The sequence below is a fragment of the Halichoerus grypus genome, chromosome 15 (genome assembly GCF_964656455.1).
Source record: "Halichoerus grypus chromosome 15, mHalGry1.hap1.1, whole genome shotgun sequence".
Classification (NCBI taxonomy): Eukaryota; Metazoa; Chordata; class Mammalia; order Carnivora; family Phocidae; genus Halichoerus; species Halichoerus grypus.
The window spans coordinates 31543054-31564992 of NC_135726.1; the positions used below are offsets into that span (position 1 = coordinate 31543054).

The 21939-nt window shown below is 47.8% G+C and overlaps 1 long non-coding RNA gene across 2 annotated transcripts in view; it reads right to left on the reverse strand.

Moving 5' to 3' along the window:
* The window catches only part of LOC118542099 (uncharacterized), an 81014-nt gene that overhangs the window by 42062 nt on the left and 17013 nt on the right, over nt 1-21939 (reverse strand). Inside the window, exons 3-4 of one of the 2 annotated variants that reach the window (XR_013444094.1) lie at nt 20247-20503; nt 2660-2781 (exon numbers count right to left, since the gene is read on the reverse strand). This is a non-coding gene — a long non-coding RNA (uncharacterized LOC118542099). Of the gene's footprint in view, nt 1-2659; nt 2782-6080; nt 6239-20246; nt 20504-21939 lie in introns of those variants that run through there. The other variant, XR_004920417.2, reaches the window with a different exon arrangement.

Below are 21939 nucleotides of genomic sequence, written 5' to 3' on the forward strand. Positions count from 1 at the left end.
ATCAGAAGACACAGAACACTGGATGGTATATTCTTACAGACGTCACCCAAGGATGGATGACTCCTTCATCTCAGGAAGGAAAAATCTGACGTCCCAGGGAGTGTCCCTCCCCCTAAGGACACATTGCAGACAAACTCACTGCAAATTGTCACTGCATTTGTTATTTTATGTTATTTTATGTTATTTTATTTTATTTTATTTTATTTTATTTTATTTATTATGTTATGTTAATCACCATACATTACATCATTAGTTTTTGGTGTAGTGTTCCATGATTCATTGTTTGCATATAACACCCAGTGCTCCATGCGGTACATGCCCTCTTTAATACCCATCACCAGGCTAACCCATCCCCCCACTCCCCTCCCCTCTGGAACCCTCAGTTTGTTTCTCAGAGTCCATAGTCTCTCATGGTTCGTCTGCCCCTCCGATTTCCCCCTCTTCATTTTTCCCTTCCTACTATCTTCTTTTTTTGTTGTTTTTGTTTCAGAGGTACAGGTCTATGATTCAACAGTCTTACACAATTCACAGCACTCACCATAGCACATACCCTCCCCAATGTCTATCACCCGGCCAACCCATCCCTCCCACCCCCCCCCACCACTCCAGCAACCCTCAGTTTGTTTCCTGAGATTAAGAATTCCTCATATCAGTGAGGTCATATGATATATGTCTTTCTCTGATTGACTTATTTTGCTCAGCATAATACCCTCCAGTTCTATCCACGTCGTTGCAAATGGCAAGATTTCATTCCTTTTGATGGCTGCATAATATTCCATTGTATATATATACCACCTCTTCTTTATCCATTCATCTGTCAAAGGACATCTTGGCTCTTTCCTTAGTTTGGCTATTGTGGACATTGCTGCTATAAACATCAGGGTGCACGTACCCCTTCGGATCCCTACATTTTTATCTTTGGGGTAAATACCCAGTAGAGCAATTGCTGGGTCAAATGGTAGCTCTATTTTCAACTTTTTGAGGCCTCCATACTGTTTTCCAGAGTGGCTGCACCAGCTTGCATTCCCACCAACAGTGTAGGAGGGTTCCCCTTTCTCTGCATCCCTGCCAACATTTGTCATTTCCTGACTTGTTAATTTTAACTATTCTGACTGGTGTGAGGTGGTATCTCATTGAGGTTTTGATTTGGATTTCCCTGATGCTGAGTGATGTTGAGCACTTTTTCATGTGTCTGTTGGCCATTTGGATGTCTTCTTTGGAAAAATGTCTGTTCATATCTTCTGCCCATTTCTTGATTGGATCATTTGTTCTTTGGGTGTTGAGTTTGATAAGTTCTTTATAGATTTTGGACACTAGCCCTTTATCTGATATGTCATTTGCAAATATCTTCTCCCATTCTGTCAGCTGTCTCTTGGTTTTGTGGACTGTTTCTTTTGCTGTGCAAAAGCTTTTTATTTTGATGAAGTCCTAATAGTTCATTTTTGCCCTTGCTTCCCTTGCCTTTGGCGATGTTTCTAGGAAGAAGTTGCTGCGGCTGAGGGCAAAGAGGTTGCTGCCTGTGTTCTCCTTTAGGATTTTGATGGACTCCTGTCTCACATTGAGGTCTTTCAACCATTTGGAGTCTTTTTTTGTGTGTGGTGTAAGGAAGTGGTCCAGTTTCTTTCTTCTGCACGTGCCTGTCCAATTTTCCCAACACCATTTGTTGAAGAGACTTTTTTCCACTGGACATTCTTTCCTGCTTTGTTGAAGATTAGTTGACCATAGAGTTGAGGGTCCATTTCTGGGCTCTCTATTCTATTCCATTGATCTATGTGTCTGTTTTTGTGCCAGTACCATACTGTCTTGATGATGACAGCTTTGTAGTAGAGCTGGAAGTCCGGAATTGTGATGCCGCCAGCTTTGCTTTTCTTCTTCAACATTCCTCTGGCTATTCGGGGTCTTTTCTGGTTCCATACAAATTTTAGGATTATTTGCTCCATTTCTTTGAAAAAAGTGGGTGGTATTTTGATGGGGATTGCATTGAATGTGTAGATTGCTCTAGGTAGGATTGACATCTTCACAATATTTGTTCTTCCAATCCATGAGCATGGAACGTTTTTCCATTTCTTTGTGTCTTCCTCAATTTCTTTCATGAGTATTTTATAGTTTTCTGAGTACAGATCCTTTGCCTCTTTGGTTAGATTTATTCCTAGGTATCTTATGGTTTTGGGTGCAATTGTAAATGGGATCGACTCCTTAATTTCTCTTTCTTCACTGCATTTATTTTTAAAAGGATCCCTAGAGGCGAGAGGGCTGAGGGCTGCCTTCTCACACTGGGCCAAGGGGCCCCTCTAACACACGCATTAATTCAGAGACAAAGGGACACCAGAGAGTGGCCTGTGTGACTGAGGGGGCCCAGAGTTGTCACAGAGCAGGAACCGGATAAGGAATGCAGAAACAATACGTTTGAAAGGCGGGTAGGGCTTTATGGAAACGGACTTTATACGAAAAGCCACAAGAATCTCCTTTTACACAAAAGCTGTATCTGTAACAAATTGCCGGTCTCTTTTTCACTGTCCAGGAGAAATGATTAACTGAAAGAAAAAGCCTCTAATATTTTACCTTGTTCTCCTCCCCCCAGCATGACACAAAAGACGTCCTTATCACCCAAGCGCCATAATTCTACTTGGACTTGGACCCTCTTATCATGCAAGCTTACCTAGTGTTCCAAAAATGAGGGTCTAGAAGAGAAAACAGCATCCTTTTCTTCTATGAAAATGGCTTTCCCATTTTTTTCAGTCAACAAGCGGGAGCCATCTCCTTATGTTGGTGTGTTATTTCCTGAAATTGAATATAATGGGTTTAGAAAAGTTTGGGGGGCGGGGAAGAGAGTTTTGAAGTTTCCCAAATGCCCACCATCTCCATAACCACTCAAATCAGGCTATTTTTTTGTAATTCCTTTAAATTAAATATCTTTGATAATAAATGCAAATCAGGGAACAATAAATTATAACTTCTAGGCTGACCAGTGACTAATTATATATATTATAATTAACTCCAGTTTCCAACACAAGGTATTTATCTTAATAATCAGCCCATATACATTAGCATATCTTAAAGGGCTTTGTGAAACAGGCTTTTCCATCTGAAGAGCCGGCTGAGCTTCCTCCCCTGGACTCTGAAAGGGTGCAGATTCAAAAGAGAAGAAATTACTTTAAAAAGAAGTTTGGGCTAAATATAAGTTGAGAAACTCAGATTATAGGCATAAAACCCCGACTTGAAAATATTTATCCTAAATACACCCTCTGACCATCACTAAAGAGCCTTCAGATTCTAAAAATCTATAATTGCCACGAATCCTGTTCAAAATATCTTTAACCCTGCAAGGATCTTAAAATGCCACCGTCAAAATTTGGGGTTAAGATTCGAACTTTCTCGAAGGAGACAGATTTTTCAGAAGCCTCTGACCACGTTCTTTGAAAACCATCAAGGAGAGCCCACTTTGGGGGGTGTCAAGACAAAAAAAAAAAAAGCCTGCCACCAATTTCATTCCTATGCCTGCCTTCCGTTCATTCTAGAAACTTAATTCCTTCTCTGACCCACAGGCAGCTGAGCTCTTGGGATCGTCAGCCAGGCAAGGAGGGCCTGCATGGGGTTTCTGGAGCCCAGTTATCTGCCTGGGTTTTTCTGAGAGTGGAGTTTTTCTTTCCAGATTTGCTACGGAGTTCGGGGGTTACTCAAAGTGCACCCGAGAAGAGGAAGCGGTTCCAAGATGCTCCCTCTCTCTGCCTGCAGCCTGCCTTTCTTAAAGACCATGCGAGCCTCCTCCTAAGGCTTTTTCTCCGTCGCTCAGGAGTCTCTGGGGTGAGCAGTTAAGCCTTTTGATACAGCTGGTAATCCCAGCTCTGGCCATTATCTGTGCATTTTCCAACTGTCCCTGGGTAATTGTCCAAGGGACTTAGACAAGTCGGACCAGCCAAAGGCACCACGAAGGTCAAACCGCAATAGAGCATGCCCTGATTTTATCCAGGAGATTGATGCGCAAATCACCTTGATTTCGATTTGGCACCAGGGTTATAAAATGCACTCGCAATCGCCGATAACATGTAAGATCAGGCCCAAGCGTGGGACACTGTATTTTACACCCTCTGTGGAGTTTTCCCTAATGCAACCATAAATCAGCCCGCAAAGCAGGGCATTCGGTCCATGCTAATAGAGACAACAGCCAGAAACCCAGGGTGCGTGGGGGATGGAGACATTTTGGGAACTTGGGCCGAGCTTGAAATCTTTAGCCTGTATCAGGGCCACCCGGATGTCAACTTCAAGGGGAACAGAGCACAGCAGGGGCTTTGGGGGAAGCCACAGAGGAAATCAGGGTCACCCAGGGAGACGTGCATGCCCATGTCCCCATGTGTGCATAAATGTATGTTTCTGGGCCCTTGAGCAGAGATTCAGAATCTTCAGGGAGGAGAAAAAGGAACAAAATAGAAGGCAAAATAAAAAAAAAAAAAAATAGAAGGCAAAATAAAAAAAAAAGAAGGCGAAATCTTTCTGATGCACACATTTGAGTGTGGAAAAGAGAATAAAATATTGTAAGGAGGGAAAAGAAGCAGTCCCAAACCGAAAACCACACAGTTCGTAATCACTTTCGGCAGTAACTACGATATCGTTCCTCTGGTATCTTTCCTGTCTCCCCCAGGAAAGGTTAGCATCAAATTAATTAAAAAAAAAAAAAAAAAGACCGACTTTACTTTTTAAAAACTCACCAGCACCAGTCACGGTAGTTTATGTAACCATTTTGTAAAGCATCCTGAGCAGGAGGTTTCACTGATCTTGGGATGTTGAACTCAGTATCAGAAAAAGAAAGAAGCAGCTTGTCCTCCAGGCCCATCTTTCCCTTGGCATGGTGGCTGAAGTTCAGACCCCAAATCTGTTTATGGAAACTGCTCTGCTCCCCCAATCTTCCTTCCCTCCCTGACCCGCACCCCCCATTCACCTGTGGGAGTCCAGGCCAGCAGGCACCTGGCCTTGCTCTGTGTGGGCCATGGGGAGGGAGGGGGCAATGTCTACCATGCCTGATGGGGAGCTGTATAGAAAGAAAGAAAGAAAGAAAGAAAGAAAGAAAGAAAGAAAGAAAGAAAGACAAAGATTGGGGGAAAAAAAAGAAGTAATTACTTGTGGGTTTTTTTCTGCCATTTTTATTCTTCTAGAGCTTTAAGACGTCTCCCTCCCTGTCAAGCAAGTAAGCAGACATCTAATGAAAATAATTCCTCTGCTTGGGGTGCTCCCAGTTAGCTCTCTTCCCCAAGTGAAACAAAAACCAGCAGACTGAATTTACGGGAAAAATGGACTCCACTTAACACAACCAAAATTCCCTTAAATTTGAAGAAATGCTGCTTCCAATCCCTACACATATTTAAGCCTTCTGTAAAGTCTCACATTTGTATTCCTGAATGCCATTTAAGAGTGAACATGATTTGGGTTGGGAATTGAAGAAACTAGACAAACCCAGAGCCCTGGTACTTGTAAATAACCCCGGAGGGCGGCGTTGGCCAGGCTGGAAACCTGCTTCTCAGCAGACTATCATTCCAAGTTTTATTTTCCTTTTAATTAAAGCAGAAAACACACACACACACACCATTTCTTTTTTAACAATCCTTTCTCTAGTGATATCCTATCAAGGTAGGAAAATAAGTCACTAAGTGAAAATTTTGCATGGAGGTTAGAAAGGGGGAAGAATCCTACAAATTCTTAAGACTCCCGAGTCTTGAAGGTAATTTATGTTTTTGATATCTGGCTTCATTGTATCCAAATGAAACTCTCGGACAGTTTTATACAGTTGAAACAGACACGAAACAAAACAAAAAGATAAGAAAGGAAGCTCCCTGCTGCGCCCTCGCTCGGAGGTCACCATATCAACCTGAAATAACCAAGAAAGAAAGAGAGAAAGAGAGAGAGAGAGAGAAATCACATTCTCCTTCCAAGAGGCAAACGCTATGCTCAGTGATCAGGGAAAAATCCAAACCCCTTTCCTGCACTGGGCTCCCCTTTCTTCCTGTCACTCTCCTGCGTAAGGTGAACACTTTAGGGGCTTCTGTGGGCAGACCGAACCACCTCAAACCCACGAACAATTTTCTTACCGAGGGGTCCCTCCCTGACACAGCAGAGCAGGTGCACAAAAAGTTCTTCCTTCGGCTTCCAGACCACAGGGATCTTTCTGGATGGTACCGCCCAGAGAGTACAGACAGAATCCCGGGGAGCAAGCCCAGGTGGAGAAAGCCAGGCTGGCCCAGTACCAGGCCCAGAGCTCCTGCCCTCGGCACCCGGGGAAACTTAGGCAGCCTCGTGATTCCCTAGCTGAGGGCTAGGAGGCTGACCTCCTTGTAAAATGTGTCAGCTAGAGCCGGAGAAGGTGGTGGGGTGGGGGTGGGGGTACCTCCTTTGAGGTGGTGGGCGGGAGGCAGAGGGGGATGTGTGAGATAGATCCTGGAGACCCCCCCCCCCAAGCAGGATGGGATTCACTGTGTGGTCTTCATCTCCTCCTAATCGACGTCTCCTCAGGGGAGTTGGGGGGCCTGATCTAACCTAGTCTGGTCACTTACGGTGAGCCCTGAGGCCTTGGGAGTTAACCTGTCAGGGTCTCCTTCCTGGGAAAGGCAGTGATGACCTTGTACTTCACAGTGCAATTCTGATGAGCAGCCTGGACATCCTGGAGGCTTGGCCACCAGCAAGTTCTGTGACAGGGCGGCAGTGAGTCCGTCCCACACCTCTACCCACAACTGAGGGAAGAAGTGGTTCCTACTGGGACCACTGAGATTAGGCCAGCTGACTGAGATACTGCTTGTGGAATCCTTAGCCCAGTGCCCGGCACACAACAAAGTCCAAGGAAAACAAGCTTGTTTGCATGTGTGTTTGCTTTCAAAAATATTATCCTTGGGGCACCTGGGTGGCTCAGGTCATGATCCCGGGGTCCTTGGGTCGAGCCCCTCAGCGGGGAGTCTGCTTGTCCCTCTCCCTCTGCCACTCCCCCGATTTGTGAGCTCTCTCTCTCTCTCAAATAAATAAGATCTTTTAAAAAAAAATATGATCCTTGGGGCGCCTGGGTGGCTCGGTCGTTAAGCATCTGCCTTCGGCTCGGGTCATGATCCCAGGGTCCTGGGATCGAGCCCCGCATCGGGCTCCCTGCTCAGCGGGAAGCCTGCTTCTCCCTCTCCCACTCCCCCTGCTTGTGTTCCCTCTCTTGCTGTCTCTCTCTCTGTCAAATAAATAAATAAAATCTAAAAAAAAAAAGGTCCTTAAGAATAGGCAGAGTTGGGGGAGGAATTCAACCTATTTGAGGGTCACAGAAGGCTCCCTCCTAAGAGGGTCTCTAACACAGTCAGGAGACACATCAGTCCCAAATGAACTCAGTCAATGCCAGTTGTTTGCTTAAAAAGGTTACCAGATCAAACGGGGGGCTGGGGGGTGGCGGGGATGCAAGGTCAAGAAAATACACACAGACTTAGTCATCCCTTCTGGGGAGGAGACCTCAAAATGGCAGGTATTGGGGATCAGAGAAAAGGCAACTTTTGAGGGGGGCTTTGCAAACGTATAAGGTGAGCGACAACAGAGTGGAGCTCGCAAATGGCCCACGGGGTCCTCGAGGCTCGCCTTCAACTTCCAGTGACACCTTCACCCAGAGATTCCAGACGGGCTGCATCAGAAACCGCCATGGGAGGGGTGGGGAAGGAGCATTAAATTCAGGGACGATGAAGACCCTGGTGACATCGAAGTAGCATTTCTGACTCAATACATCACCACCCACCTTGTTTTATTCTCTCAGCCCAACTAACTAGATCAGGCCCCTAAGTGGGCATTAGAAAATCCCATCCTCGCATCGAAGAGTTAATATGGTATCTTTACGGATATTATATTTAGGCTCTTAGATTCTTATTAGGAATTCAAAGCACTGGTGTGGGCGGGTGAGGGCTTGGGGAATTTAAAGAAGCACACGGTGACTCGCGTGGATAGAAACACGGATGTCAGCACGGCACAAACCAGGCCAGGAGCTTCCACTCTTGCCGCTTCCGTGCTGCCCATGAAGCAGGCCCGCCCGCAAGGATCAGAGGGCCCAAGAGCCTGCCAGACGCTTCCAGCTCCCTGTGCTAGCATCCGCTTGCTCCCATGCACACCTCTGCACCCGTCAGAGTGCGCTCGTGTGTCCTGCTGTCGCTGTCCCTTCTCTCTGGCATCTTCCCGTCCCTCCTCTGTCTCTCTCTGCCCCCAGGACTCCCCACCTCCCACAGACACCATTCCTGATAATTATAGTTTATTGATTCTCTTGCGTTTGCCGCCCCTGGCGTCGTGTTCTTCATCCCGGCCGGGGCACCTTCTCGTCCATCACAGCCTGCATTTCTCAGGAGGCTAAGTGCTCCGGGTTCCAATCCGGAGAGAGTGAGAGAAAGCTCTTGCATCGACCGAGGCCGGGGAGCGGTGGGGGGGGGGGATCCCTCAGAGGTGGGCCTGGCCCCCTCCCCCACGCCCAGCCCTCCACCCCCACCCCCACCTCCCCCAGGCCCTGGAGGCTTAGTCGAGGGGAGACCTTTGAAATAAGAATCATAGCAGTAAATGTGTATTGACACTTACCACATGCGGGGCAAGTCGCAAGTGCTGCTCTTAGGCACAGTGTCCACATCCTCCCAAGTCCCTCCTACTCATCACTACACAGGACCCTCGCCCAGAGAGGTTCAGCGCTTGCCCGAAGTCACACAGCCACCGAGCGGCGCAACTGGGATCTGCACCCCGAGCCCGTGCACACAGACCCCCAGCTGTCCCTCAAAAGCAGTAGGACCAATAATGTGGGTGAAGCAGATGGTGTGAGGTGAAGGGAAAATGCCCCCTGAGACTAGCGTGATTGGCAGATTCCCCGCCCCTTGCCACCCAGAGAGAGAAGGTCCCCAGCCAGCTTGAGCCAGTGCCCCAGCTGCCGTCGGAGACAACCTGCCTCCCAAGCTGTTTACTTCTCAGCCATAAACAGGAAGGCCATAAAAGGGGCCCCTTTTGGTCAACCACGCAGGGGCTCCTCTCCCTCCTCCTCTTCCTTTTCCTCCTCCAGTACATGTCCCCAGGCGGAGGGAGCGTTTCCTTTAAATGTCACTACCTCCCAAGTGCCTTGAAGTGCCTCCCCTGGGCTGCAAATGCCATCTGGGAAAGTCACTCCCAAGGGGAGAACAGGGGAAGATACTGGTGCCACCCCAGAGAGCCCAAGGACGGGCAGTTACAGTGACAGATAGGCGGTGACCTCCCCCCAATCTACACTGGTCCCCCTAATCCTGTAAACTAGTGGATAAGCAGAAATGACCCATTTCCTAGAAAGAGAAAAACTACAATTCTTAAAGAAGCCTGGAAAGAAAGAGGCAAGGATATTGAGAGGTGAGGAGAGACGCCACAAATAGAAAATTAGACAGTGTGTCTCAAAGCAGGTTCTCTATGACATTCTTTTCCAAGAAGTTCTGAAAAAAAAAATTCCATGGCAAAGCAGGGTGCCATGTTGGGCTCGGAGATGCCCAGTGCTTGTGGGACATTAAAGGTTCTGAGAAGTCCTGCAGCAAAGGGTTTTGCTTCATTGTGCAATTCAATTTTCCAACTGTCTTTGCTTACAAGGTTCTATTTCCACAGGTGGCCCATTTATTTATTTTTTTTAAATTTTTTAAGTAATCTCTACACCCAACGTGGGGCTCAAATTCATGACCCAGAGATGAAGAGTGGCATGCTCTGCTGACTGAGCCAGCCAGGTGCCCTGAGCCCATTTATTCTTATGGCATTTTGTGTTTCCTTCTATGCTTTGGGAACCTCTGGGTTAATACAAGAGGTCAGATGCTCATGGACGCACACGAGTCTCATCTGACCATGACTTCCCTTAGTGTTAAGAGTTACACAGACATAACCTTCTTAACTCTTCATTGTCCCACTCCCCAGGAATAAGCTGAGCCCTGCAGACAAGCAGCTGAAGAGACAAGTTGGATGTAAATACCTTGGCCTCATCAGGGAGCGGCTTCTTTGGGGTCCAAGCCAATCTCCAGTTGCTGGGAAGACTTGCTCCGTGCTCGCCCCTTGTCCCTTTGGCTGAGTGACAACCTGCCACATTCTGCTTCACCCCACATGTTCACAGTGCCAACCAAGCTTCCAGATATGCATCATATGGAACGATTAGTGTTTCCTTGAGGAGTATTTACATGTGAGGATGACAGCCTCCTACAAAAATTTGATTGACTTTGACAAAACACGTTCTGTGCAATTGAATGCTTGCAAACGTATGTTACTCTCTACGCCCAGGAGCACCTCCAACCCCAGTCATCCTGCTGCATGAGACCTCTCCTTTCGAGGTACTGGACATCTGCCTGCAATCCTTCATGCCAAGTGCTACCGCCTCCTTGAAGCCTTCTCAGACTGCTGCATGTCACAGCCCTGTCACTGAGCACATACTTGCTCCCAGCCTGAATCTCCAGTTGCTTTTGTTTGTTTGTTAATGAGAGGTTGGATGTTGTAGGATCTCAAACTGGTGAGCCAAATCAAGCTTCCTGACGTCTTGACCTCACAGGGGTCAAAAGAAAAAGAAAGAAAGAAAGAAAATGACTTCAATGAGTTGCTTATCTATATTATTCAGGATTTCGCATTGAAACTCTGGATTTATGGCCTCTCTTTCAAAAAATCAGAAGATCTGGCAACAATAGACCCACATTCCTCTTTTATAGCCATCAGCTGGAGCTGAGTAGCAGCCTCCAGAAGGGACAAGTATCTTTAGTTAAGAAAGCCCCCCCCTTCCCTGATAACACTGGGAAACTAGGACACTTTATCTCAGGTCTACCACTAACTAGCTGTGTGACCTTGAGCAAGTTACTAGACCTCTCTGTGCCTCGATTTGTCATCTGGAAAATGGGAACAATGATAATGCCCTACCTGTATCAGTTAGGTTCTGCTAGGTTTACTGTGGCCAAAAAAAAAACAAAAAACAGCAACAACAACAAAAAGCCAAAAAACTAATCTCCAAAATCTTGGTCAATTCATATAACAAAAGCTCATTTCTCACTCAACCCTCTGCTTCTACTGCGGGTTGACACAGGGCAGGGTGAGAGGAGGAGATGCTCTAATCATTTTAATGACTCTGAGTCCTCGGGCAGAGGATGTTCCATCTCAGCACACGCTTCCAGCATCAGTGCAGAGACGGTGAATGTGAGGATGGGGGAGAAAAGTGGGGAATCGTACACTGAGTCTTGAAACTTCCTCTTGGAAGTGACGCACATGAAGTTTACTCACATTCCATTGCCCAGTGTAAGTCTTGCTAACTTCACGGTGGGGGGGGGGGGGCAGGAGCAGTCAATGCTCACTCGTGCCAAGGAGAAAGAGGGAAACCGAGGCAGATTTACTATAATGCTTCAGAGCTCCTCTCTTCCTTGGGCTCCTTTTGCAAGACCCTGTACCTAATTTTATATTTGTAACTTTTTTTTTCCTTCCATAGTACCTGCAAAATTGTATCAGCTTCAGGCCCTGCAAAACCTCGACCTGCCTCTGGGCAGAAACATTTGTTAAGAACCTGGATGGCTTCCCCAGGATCTCATGGGCTTGCTCTTAGAAGTGAGTTAACCCGCAGACTCTCAAGACAGTGTCCAGCGCTGGGTCTGTACTCCATCAGTGTTAGACTTTATTATTATTAGGACAATAGTAAACACAGACTTCTGACTCATGCTGAACACAACACACACACACACACAGACCTAGACACACTAAATTTGCTGGGTAAGGAGCTCTGGTTCATCAGGAAGTGATGAGTAACCAACATGAAGAAATGCCATGATACTATATAGCTAAGTATAGCGTGTGTGTGTGTGTGTGCGTGTGTGTGTGTGCGTGTGCGTGTGCGTGTGTGTGTGCGCGTGTGTGTGTTGGGGAATCCTGGAATGGAAAGTCAGGGCACCTGGGACCTTGTAAAAGTCTCATCCTGTTTCTGGACCTCCGTGTTCACTTGTGCCCACAGGGGCTGGTCCCGGATGACTTGTCTGCTTCATGATGCTAAGTGAGGGACCCCTTTAAGGGGCGCGGCTGCCCAGGTGGGAAGGCTAGCTGTGGCCAAGAAAGCAGATTAATTATGGGGCCAGTCCCACCTCTGCAAACCACCCATCTGGGAGGTCAGCCTGCAGACACTGTTCCTCTTGATATTATAGGCCTGTGTGTCTTTGCCCTTAGTCACCCAGAGAAAGCTTCCCAGCAGTCCGCTTCCGGCGGCCTCCCCACCCTGCCCCCACACATTGTCCCTGGCTCACAGCTGTGAGGCCTTGCTCTAACAAGCTTTTCTGGGCAGACCCAGAGATGAAAGAGAGGGCCTCTCTAACGAAGGAGTGCAATCCTTTGCTTGATGTGTCCTTCTCTGAATTGTCTTCACGCTCCTTTCTGAGCTCCTTGCAGCATCTCTTGCAATGCGATGCTCACGTTTTTCCTACTCGAAAGCAAGAGAGAGTAAAGGAAACTTCCTCACCCTAAATCACGGGAAAAGCCCCATCCAAGCTGCCTTGCCTCCATGTACCAGCTGAGTGTCTTGGGCAAACAAAGCCCTCCGTGTTCCTCGCCTGTAAACACAGAGACACCTTTCCTGCCCAGCCCTGATTACAGGGAAGTGCTTGGCTACGTGTAGAATACCTTACAAACATCATGGGGTAAGGACGAGTGCCCTGCGATTATTTCTGCTCTGATTTGTCTGAATCAACAGTTAGTGGTTTTTATCGCTGTATAATGAAGTAACTGAAATCTAGTGGCTTTCCCGGCAGCCATCGCTTACATCACGGTGCTGTGGGTCAGAAATCGGGCGGGCTCGCCTGACTTCCCAACGCAGGATCTCATGAGGCCAGAATCAAGGTGCCAGGCCAGCTAGACTCTTCTCTGGGGTCCCACCTCTCTGCAGGCTGGCAACGGGTCTTGCTCTCTGCTTCCCCCACTGTCCACACTCCTTCTCACATGGCCCCTTTGCCTTCAAAGCCAGCAAGGAGACTTCCACAAACCCTTCTCATGATTTCAATCAAGGGTTCAACTGATTGGGTGAGGCCCACCCGAATAGTCTCCGTATCACTCGGGACTTTAATTCCACCTGCAGAGTCTCTTCCCAGCAGTCCTTGCATTGGGGTTTGATCGGATAATCTGAAGAGGAGAATCTTGGAAAGGCGCAGGGGGCGTTTGAGCTCTGCCTACCACAAGGTGATTCTTAAACTGCGTTTTGCAAAGGCAAAATGATGGCAATAACATTCTGTGAAGAAAGGAATTCATAGTCCAATCATGGTGGGAAACAGTTAAGCAGAATGAAATCACTTTTGTTCACGGGCTTTTCACCTGGGGACACATCAGAGCCCTGATATGCCTCGCGACCCCTCAACATATACTTTGCCCAAATATATTGAGCTATGGTACCCTTTTCTGCCAAAACACCTGTTATTCCTCATAACCCAGGTTGGGATCCAACTATCAAAATTTTAAAAGGAATTTTAGCTATTTGTATAGCCAAGGATTTAGATTGATCAATAGGGAACTCCCTATACCTTTATACATCCAGGGGTTTTTTTAATTTAATTTTTATTTTTTTTTAAGAATTTATTTATTTATTTGGCAGAGAGAGACACAGCGAGAGAGGGAACACAAGCAGGGGGAGTGGAAGATGGAGAAGCAGGCTTCCCGCTGAGCAGGGAGCCCGATGCAGGGCTCGATCCCAGGACCCTGGGATCATGACCTGAGCTGAAGGCAGACGCTTAAAGACTGAGCCACCCAGGCGCCCCTACATCCAGGGTTTTTTTAAAAGATTTTATTTATTTATTCATGAAAGACAGAGAGAGAGAGGGAGGGAGGCAGAGGGGAGAGGAGAAGCAGGCTCCCCGCTGAGCAAGGAGCCCGAAGCGGGGCTCGATCCCAGGACTCTGGGATCATGACCTGAGCTGAAGGCAGACGCTTAACTGACTGAGCCAGCCAGGCGCCCCTACACATCTGTTTTTAGGGACTGATGATCTGAGCATTCCCAGTTGTCTCATTAGCTTTAGGTGCCCTCCCAGGCACTGTCCTGGGTGACCGGTTACCAGAAGGAGTTAACTATTTGTGGGCATCCTGGGGGGCCTCCACACCCCTTCCTCTAAGAGTGAGGTCCACAGTACTGGGCCCCTCAGTCACCTTCCCCGCCTCAGAGGCACTGCCCCAGAGCTCATTTTGCCCTAGGTTAAATCTGGAAGGTGGGAGTGAGCTCCACCCCTCCGAAGAACCGAGGGAAGGGACGTGGAGGGTAACAATCTGCTGAAACCGGGCATCTCTCTGTCTGTTGCTCTTCCCAGCTGGGCTTCTCTGACCACAGCCTGAAGCAGAGAGGAATGCCCCATCTTAGAAGGTATATGTCCCTAGCAAGCAGCCCCATCCCCTGCTGCCCCTTCTCTGCTCCCTGGCACCCCTTCCAGCAGCTGTCCCAGGGCCATTAGACTGGGGACAGTTTAGGACAGACCTATGGCCACGCTCTCACTTAACCCTGTGCATCTGGGAGAGGAAATTGGTGCCAATTTTATATTGTGTCCCCTGACATCAACTCCAAAATAGTTCTTGTTTTCAACCCATTCATCTGTGACTATATGCCTGATTTCAAATTGTGGTTTATTGTCCCTCTAAGGATCCCCTGGCCATCTTTCGGGTGTATAGCAAGTTATGTTCTGGGCAATTGCAACTTCAGATGGAAGGTTGCTCTTGCCGGAGGCAAGTGATTAAACATTTTAATAGTGCAGCAAACTTATCAACAGACTTACAAAAGAAAAAAAAAAGGAAGCGATTTTATTCTCCCAGCTTGTGTTTCAGGATATTTTACTACTGGGGTCAAATGTCTGTCAAAGATTTTTGAAGCCCAAATTTGACTTTGAACAAGCTCATACGGTTTCTGGAATGCACACTGCATCGCGCCCTATAAACAGGCAAGGATTTTGCCTGCAAATGCCTACCCAACCAGTTCAATATCACCATGGCGCCTAAAAGGTTTTTAATATAGATATTAAATATATCCATATCATCGCTTCAGCAAGAGCTGGAGCTGTGCTTTTTCCTCTGGGGTCTTCCAGGCTATTTGCTGCTGACATACACTATTAAAAATAAACCTACCCTGAGGAACTAGTCATTTTACACAGTATTAGGACTAATGTTATCATTTAAGTAGCTGTGGAGATTTGCCAACTACAGAGGCCCCAGATAACGATGGAAACATGATCATGTGAGATAATCTTCTGTGCGGAAATGACTTTCATCATCTGTAATATGTCATTTAGACGCTTATTTAAGACTTACACTATTGAACAAATATTGATGCCTTCAAAGGAATAAGAAACATCAATGCCATGGTGAGAGCACCGGATTCACTTCTGGGGCTTGGGATTGGACTGGGTGTGAGATCTCCTGGGATCTGTGTGGTGAGAGAGGAAAGGAGGGTAAAGGGGAGGGAGGAAAGGGATTGACTTCAGTCCCGATACCCTTCCTTTTAGGCACATGCCAGGCGCCAACATGTACAAGGTGAAGGAATCTGTTTATCCCCATTTTACAGATGAGGCAAAGTGAAGTTCAACGTTTTCCTAAACTCAAGTTCAAACAAAGTCACTGCCGGGATGCGGCAGAACCGAGCTCCGAGTGTGGTTCTGACCCCAGAGTCCGCGTGCACCCTACAAGTGTTGTCCTTGCCTTTGGTAGAGGGGCCGAGACTCTGGCCGCTTTCTCGCTCCGTCCGTAGGGCAGTGAATTAAGTGTATGATGTAAAATTCAGCAAGGAATAAATATTTCTTGAGCATCAACGATGAATCCGGCACTGTGTTAGGCAGAGAGCATTCAGAAGTAACAAAGAGAGGTCCACAGGCAGACCCTCACAGTTTGTGAGAAGTTGGACCTGCCCTCACTGAGTGCCTGCACCACTCTGTAGCGCTTTGGGCAGGCTGGATGGACCTCTTCAACCCCTCTCAGACCCAGAGCTTCACCAGTGAGACTCGCCCCATCACAACAGGCTCGGGGCTCCCAGCAAATATTCTTCCTCCACATACATAGCTAGCTTTCTGCTGTTTTCTGTTCTACCACACCGTGTCATCCATCCACTGTCTCTGGGACCCTCCCTGCCGCCCAGGGAAGTCAGCAATTAGCCCATTTTACAGATGAAGGAACTGAGGCAGAGAGAGGCGAAGTGATTTACTCAAGAGCACGCAGATGGAATGATACAGTGGAGAGAGGACACTGCCTTCATCCTCCCGTGAGCCCACCATCGAGGAGAACATTATCCATCGCTTACGGCTTGCTGGGCCCTTTGAGGTGGGTGCTATTTTGTCCTTTTTCGGGAGATGAGCCCAGATGTCAGTCACAGGACTTCCAGGCCCTTCTAATGAAGTGGGCCTTTTTGAAAAAGGCAACTTGGTTTTAGTCATGATGTGCTTCTTTGGCCAATATATTATGCTACCACTCTGGGGACGGATATCTTATTAAAGGCCAAACACTGGAGAGACTCTCTCTTCTTGTCCCTCTTTTTCTCACTTTCTCTCGGATGCTGCGATCCCTGCGGCCTCAAAAGATCGGGGACTACTCAAAGAGCCTTTTAAGGGGCACCTGGGTGGCTCAGTCAGTTAAGCAGCCACTCTGGATTCCATTCGGCTCAGGGCATGATCTGCAAGTCGTGAGGTCGAGCCCCGCCTGGAGCCCGGAGACATGCGGCAGCGGGGCTTGGGCTCAGTAGGGAGTCTGCTCAGGATTCTCTCTCTCCCACTTCCTCTGCCCCTCCCCTCCACGCTCTCTCTCTCAAATAAATAAATAAGTAAATCTTTTTTAAAAAAGAGCCTTTTAAGAAAACTATAGGGATCTCTTTTTCTATTAAAAAGACACGTAAGTTGCAGGAGGGCTGCAGTGTAGGGGAGAATGGGGGGATTCAGGGAGGCACCAGCGCTGGTTCTGGTGAGGGCGTGGTTCTGCACGCGCCACTCTGGTTAAGTGGCACAGCTGGTCTGATGGGATTTGGCAAACTCAAGCCCTGTCTCACTGCTAGTCATTTCTACCTGCTGCATTTGCATATACATATGATATCCGTTATCCTAATTATATCTATTTTCCCAGGTACGGATAGACATACCCCAGAGTTGGGGTGCCCATTAGCAGATCACACGGGCCTCTGCAGCTGTGTTTTGATTAGCAGAAAAGGTTCCCTGGCATCGGAGAACCGAAATCACCTTTTAGAGTATGACAAGCGCAGTCAAGCGTCTTGCAAGTGAAAATCAGAGGTTTCTCTAAGGAAGGAGTGAGAACAACCACAAAGAATTAAAAGGAGAATAACCTTTAATGGTTTCGACTGTGAAAGCTCAGTCACGCTTAAGGGCTGCCATCCATCAGGCGGCGTGGCATGGGAGTGCTCCTGAAGCCTGGAGTCGCCCCCATACAGGTTTCTGGAAGGAGGGGATGGCAGTGGGAGCCCCCAGGGGAAGCCCCACCCACCATTTTTCCAGGCTGGGCTCCAGCAGGGAGGACACGGGAAGGGATGGCGGCAGGAGGGAGTGCAAGGGTATTCCAGGTCCTGATGCATTCCCATCTGCCTGGAATGACTTGCAAAGGATATGCAAATCCTTATGCAAATCCACAAAGCCTTCTTTTAGACCCCGAGGCTCAGGGACGCCTTTCTGAGGACACGTAGTATTTTCATGTTTGTATGCTCCCAGGTGTGCACGCCCAGGCTCTGGAGACTTCCTCGCGGGGCTTGTGTCTCTATGGGTCAACAGCTTAGGTGTTAAGCTTGCGAGTCCTTCCTAATACGTGGTCTGTTCATAAGATCTATCCTATTTCGCTCTTGGCAACTCTGTAAGCAGGTTTTATGACCCCAATTGCACTGAGCCTAATGGCACTCGGCGCCTTGCCCAAGGTCAAATGGCCAGGCCAGGCCACCTTAAACTCTGTCTTTAACCCTTGTGCCCTAACTTCAAGCCTGGTGTTACTCCCTCTACATTTCCCTGATTAAAATATTGCACCTGCAGAGTGGTGGTGGGCTGGAGAGGCCAGGAATCAGGAGAAGGGTTTCTCAATATCATCCCCAAAAGGGCCACACTGGAGAGGGAAGCAGAGTTTTGTGGATTGAAGATGCTCCCCAGGTGATGATGTGTTCCCAGGTACGTCTGGTTGAAAGGTATTCCATTAATTCATTCTGTCCTCCAACAAATATTTACGGAAGACCTGCTATATGCCTGGCACTGTTCTACACGACTTAGATTCAACGGGGGGCAGACAAGTGTCCATTGTGCTAAGGGCTCTGACAAAAACGAAACGGACCCCCTGAGACCAATTTAGAGAGGGCAGTCTCTTTGAGGAAGAGCATCTGAAGCCCAGGCTCCTTATGGAGCCCGAGCCAGCCCTGCAAGAATTGAGGGGAGAGGCTTCTGGCAAGGGTGCAACATGGTGGAGGTTCAGGAGCTTCTAGAAAGGGCTGTTTGAGAACCGAAAAGGAGGTGGGCTGGTTGGAGCTGGCTAGAGCAAGGTGGTCAAGGGCAGATGGTATGAGATGAGTTTGGAAATGGAAGCAGATGGGAGCCCATGCAGAGCCCCAGAGATTTTGGGTTTTTTTTTTGTTTGTTTGTTTTGTTTTGCTTTTTTTAGGTAGCCTTTAAGCTACTGCCAAACTTGTGGCTTAAAAATAAGGGTTTTTTAAATTAATAGATTAGAATAGCATAGTATAAAGCATGCAATGGTTCTCAAACTTTAGAAAGTATCGGAATTACTTGGAAGTCTTGGTAAAACTCCAAGGACTTTTTTTTTTAAGAGAGAGAGAGAGGAGATGGAGATGGAGAGACAGAGGGAGAGAATCTTAAGCAGGCTCCATGCCCAGTGAGGAGCTCGACACGGGGCTCGATCCCACAACCCTAAGATCATGACCTGAGCCAAAATCAAGAATCGGATGCTTAACCCACTGAGCGACCCAGTTGCCCCCAAGAACTTCTGATAGAGTATATCTGGGGTGGGGCCTGAGAGTCTGCATCTCCAACTAGTTCCCAAGTGAGGCTGATGTTGCTGGTTCAGGACCACGCTCAGAGAAACACTGTGTTAAGAATGTACCATCTATATTATGGGAAAGTTTTGTTTCTTGAAACTTGTTTCAGGGATATGTATGCTCACGGGTACTAGATCCTGATATTTAAAAAAAAAAAAAAAAAAGAGTGGGTCATATTTTAAGAAGTTGGAAAACCCTTAACTTAGAAATTTAGGACCTTTCTTTAGAAGAGAAGTCATCATCCTTCAAGGTTCAAATCAACTCTGCTGGAAATCTTGTGACATCCCCCAAAAAGAAATAAACCAGCAAATACCTGAATGAAAAACAAAATAAATGAAGGAAAATCTATCTGGGATCAAGAATAGGGTTTATTCGTAGCCTCACCTTGGCCTTGATTCATCCGACCAAACCTTCGAAAATACTGTGTCGCGCTTGGGCACAGAGCCTGGGATCATGCTGCCCTTGTCTCCCAGGCTTCCGTGCCCGGGAGCACTCTGGCTGCGGAGACCCCGTTTTCCTGTGCTGGGACCATCTCCGCAGTGCTGCTATCCTGCACAGGGTCAACCAGCATTCGGTCCGTAAGACGTAAACACACTCGCCTGGCCTGTTGAGTGGTTCCTCTGTCATTTGTCCCTTCTCCTATTAGCTGCACTGGTTCCAGATCTCCATGGGAAATCGGGGTAGGTCTCTACTTCTCGCTCCTGGCCAGTTCCGACATCAGTTACAAAAGCGTGTCTAATCCCCACTCAGGGACGGACCAGCCTGGTGGGGAACGTGAGGGCTTCTCTGTGGAAGCTCAACAGAAAGGCTGCAGCCTCTGGAAACTGCACAGTCTTGGTCGGTTCAGCCTACTTTGACCGAGTACGGTAGACCGGTAGTCACCGCGAAGATGAGTAAGACTGTCTAGTTGGAAATCCACAGAGCGCCTGGAAGGACAGCAGGCAGTGCTGAATTTTAGGGACAAGTCAGGTTCAATCGCTATGACTTAAATGGTGTTTCAGGGAGTACGCTTGGTTGTCAGAGTCCAGGCCAGGGACAGAAGGCCCGAGAAGCCTGCAAAGCCATTCAGAGGGAGCTGACCTCCCACTCTTCCTCCTCTCATCTAACTTTCTTCCCATCTCCTGGCCCCTTGAGGCACAGCTCGGTGGCGCAGGCCACATGGGCGGTGCCGGCCACATGGGCGGTGCCTTCCCCAGCCTGCTGGCTCCGCTCTCTTTGGCACTTCTCCGATTCTGCCTGGAATGGAGGAGGGGTTCTTTCCCTCACTCACCTGCCACCACCATGCAGTGCCAGGTCTGGAGCACGGCAGAGATTCTGCAGACGCCCACGTGTAGGAAACTGCCATGATGTATGGTGAACGTGCCAGGTTTAGTCCTCAGGAGTCCCCGGGAAGGCTTCGAGGCTGTGTGTGCACCTGTCTCCCCGGCCAGTCTGCAGTCCTCTTGAGGGCAGGGACTCTGCTATATCCATGGGTCCAGCTCTGTTTAACCACCATTTCCTGAAAGATCCAGCAGCTTCCAGAGAGTCCTCAAGAGGAAGAGATGAAATCACAGAGACTTTGAGTCTCCTTGGAAAACTCCCAGCACAGCCAAGTCCCCAGACTCACAAGGGAAATTCTCTTCCCTCTCTCCTGCCACCCTCCCCTCAACAGCACTAGATGCTTATGCTGGAATCCATGGGACCATCCTCCCAGGACTTCCCTTCTGCGAACTGACCCCCTCCCCATAGGGAGTCACTCTGTAAGTACAACGTGACTCCTGACCCCGGGTGACTGGCTGGGGCTTGGCACCTGAGCCACACCAAACCAATGAGAGGCCTTTCGGGGTTCCTTGAAATGAAAACTGAAAAAGCACATCCGATATCTTAGAGCGAGGCATGCACTGTTCTAGGGAGCCCCATTTCTTTCCAGAAGTGTCTCAGAAGTGGAAGAAGCCAGTCAGCAAGTAGATATGATGGAGCACATACTCTGAGAAGCAGAACTGAGAAATGGAATGTTCTGAGGTCATGTGAGCCCCTCATTTCATTGGTTCCCGAAGTCCTGTTGCATCTTTTCTGAAATACTCCAGGATCTAGTTGGTACCCCTTCTTCCTTTATATAGGGGCAGCTTGAGTTTCTGTTGCTCACAACCCATAGCATCCTGGCTAATGGTACAAGGCTGCTCTGAGAAGTCTCTCCCCTTGGGAAATGTCATGCTTTTGGTGAATTCTCTTCTCTGCCTTCCCCTCACCCTTACCCCAAACCAAGAGTCACCCATGGATGGTACCAGTAACTCTATTAGGGAGCAAGCTATGTTTTTAAAACAACCTTGAAAGATGAAATGAACTTGTAAAGGTAATGGGAGGTGGGTTAGCAAAGCTCCAGGGCAGAATGTCTGTAAGAGATGTGTTTCTGCCATAGATTGGTCAGATTCCAAAGTCCAGTTTGGTAAGACCAACAAACAAATAATGTATCTTCATTCTTTTTATACAGCTGCTATGTAGTAAAAGCACTTATTAACTGGATAAAGAGATAAACTGGATCATAGGTTATCAGTATGGGAAACATATTCACTAGCCTGGGGCCTTGTTATACATAAAAGGTCAGTTAAACGTATACATATTTCTGGATATTTAAGTGCATTATAATTCCCTTTAGTGGACCATGGTCAACTCCCTAATATCTGTATCTCCCCTCTGTCATCTTGGAAAGGCCATGGAGTTTGGGGTTTGACTCTCCCTCTAGGGGCAGCTCTGAGGTTAATCACACCGAAGCATGTGGTTTAATAGTGGTCACGTGACCCACTTCTGGTCAATTAGATTCCAGGAGAGGTTGGCCAGAAGCTTCTAGAGAGTTTTTTTATGTCCTCTAGAGAGTATGCTCACTTTCCCCAATGGGGACCTAACAAATTTCCTTACCATTAGATCAGTCTGAGTAGAGTATCGTGCTAACAGTCAGCACTGAGCTCACCCCAACCGATGAAAGG